This window comes from Rhagoletis pomonella, unplaced genomic scaffold (assembly GCF_013731165.1).
Source record: "Rhagoletis pomonella isolate Grant_MI unplaced genomic scaffold, Rhpom_1.0 Rhpom_scaffold_00003, whole genome shotgun sequence".
Lineage (NCBI taxonomy): Eukaryota > Metazoa > Arthropoda > Insecta > Diptera > Tephritidae > Rhagoletis > Rhagoletis pomonella.
The window spans coordinates 60,744,631-60,746,599 of NW_023458557.1; the positions used below are offsets into that span (position 1 = coordinate 60,744,631).

The following is a 1,969-nucleotide window of genomic DNA, read 5'->3' on the forward strand; positions in this document are numbered from 1 at the left end:
GACATAAGCTACTATTCCATACGAATACAGATATGTATGTTAAGAAAGCCCACTTACTTTTACTCTATCACCACCGCAACCCCTTCCAAACAATTCATAGGATTCAATACTCTGTGAAATGTAATAAACACAAGAAATTTTTAGTAATATGAATTTATGTGCTTAAGTATATATGTAAAGAAAACCCACTTACATTTGATCCATCTCCACTGCAACCGCTTCCAAACAATTCACAGGATTCAATACTCTGTCAAATGCAATAAAAACAGGAAATTTTTAGTAATATGAGGCTATGTATGTAGATACAAATAAAACCCACCTACGTTTGGCCCATCACCACTGCCACCACTGCCACCGCTTGCAAGCACTCTAGAGGATTTAACACTCTGTCAAAAGTAAAAAAAAAAACTGTTACTAATATGAAATTTTGCATTGTACATGCGTACATATATAAAGAAAGCCCACTTACTTTTGCTCCAACACCACCGCAACCGCTTCCAAACAATTCATACGATTCAATACTCTATCCGAATGGAATATAAACAGGCAATTTTTATTAATATGAAGCTATGTATCTACATATGTAATCCACTTACTTTTGCTGCAACGTGACTGCCGCTGCGTCCAAGAAAACCAACTGATTCAAAGCCCTTAATAAGAAATCAAATTTTTAAAAACCCATATTAAAATTTGTGAAAACCTTACTTCGTCAAAGGGTTCTTCCAGAAAGAGTTGGGCGAGTACCTGCTGTTGATATTCAGCATCTAAATACATGATACGAAAATTATAAGTGAACATTAAGTACATTAATTTAATGTTTATACTTACTGGTTTCTATACTTTTTATTGTCCCCGGTGAGCATTTCACCTCCAGCGTAATCTTTCCCATTTTTAGCCAAATTCTTTAAAATGCACGCGTTCGGTTTGCAAATATGTATGTATAACACTGTGCACAAAAATTGAACCTCAAAAGAAATGTCAAAACAGTGCAGCAACCGTTCAATTGCAAATTCTTACTAGTCTTGTGTTCAGTAACTTTTTCTGCTAGTTTTCTCTTCTTGCCAATTAAATTCTTGCCTAAAAAATTATCTTATAAAATGACACCATTTTAGTCAAAAATACATCAAGTTTTTTTTCAAATATGTGTAACCCTAATATTTACCGTTTGACAATTCGCGTTGAAGTTTGTGCTTTTTTCTGCGTCTTTGAGTTTATATAAATTATTAAAAATTTAAGTGCGCTGTTTTTGATTGTAAAAATTACACTGAAAATGGTAATTTAGGTTTTATCGTATGTCTAAAGATGAATTGCAATTTCGGTAGTGAAATTTTGCCAATGTTATAATAAAATTTTCAAGAGTTTTAAGAAGATCATCGTTAAAATTTTCAAGAGTTTTAAGAAGATCATCGTTAAACTCATCTTGTGTAATTAAATCGACAATGCGTACAAATATTATGAGAAATTGATAAACGGGATCATTATGATCAATCAAATCGCCTATAAGAATTAATATAACTAGTGTTCGCCCAGCGGTTGAAATTCAACCGCTAAAATTAGGGATAGTTTATGTGAGTTGAGTTGAGCTGAAATAAAATTTGTTGGAATGGGTTAAGTGGAGGGGAGTTTAGCTTAGTACTTATCATAACATAACATAGATTAGCATTAGATTCAATAACATAACATATGTAGCATAACACATCACAATATAACATCGCACATTCTTCAGTTGTATTCCCTTTTTATCCCTATCACTTTCTTCCTCTATATCTTTGTCTCTACCGCTTTTAATGTTTATGTTTATGTTTATCTACACCCTCATATCCATGTTCATGTTCATGTTCATGTTCATGTTCAAGTTCATGTTCATGTTCATTCTCATGTTCATGTTCATGTTCATGTTCATGTTCATGTTCATATTCATCTTCATCTTCATCTTCATCTTCATCTTCATCTTCATCTTCATCTTCAT

General features: G+C 32.6%; 1 long non-coding RNA gene across 2 annotated transcripts in view; it reads right to left on the reverse strand.

Moving 5' to 3' along the window:
• Nucleotides 1–709, reverse strand: part of LOC118735345 — a 27,953-nt gene extending 27,244 nt beyond the window's left edge. For both annotated transcript variants that reach the window (XR_004992576.1, XR_004992575.1), the window contains exons 1-5: nt 597–709; nt 470–523; nt 320–386; nt 194–247; nt 58–111 (exon numbers count right to left, since the gene is read on the reverse strand). This is a non-coding gene — a long non-coding RNA (uncharacterized LOC118735345). The remainder of the gene's footprint in view (nt 1–57; nt 112–193; nt 248–319; nt 387–469; nt 524–596) is intronic.
• Between the last annotated feature and the right edge of the window lie 1,260 nt (nt 710–1,969).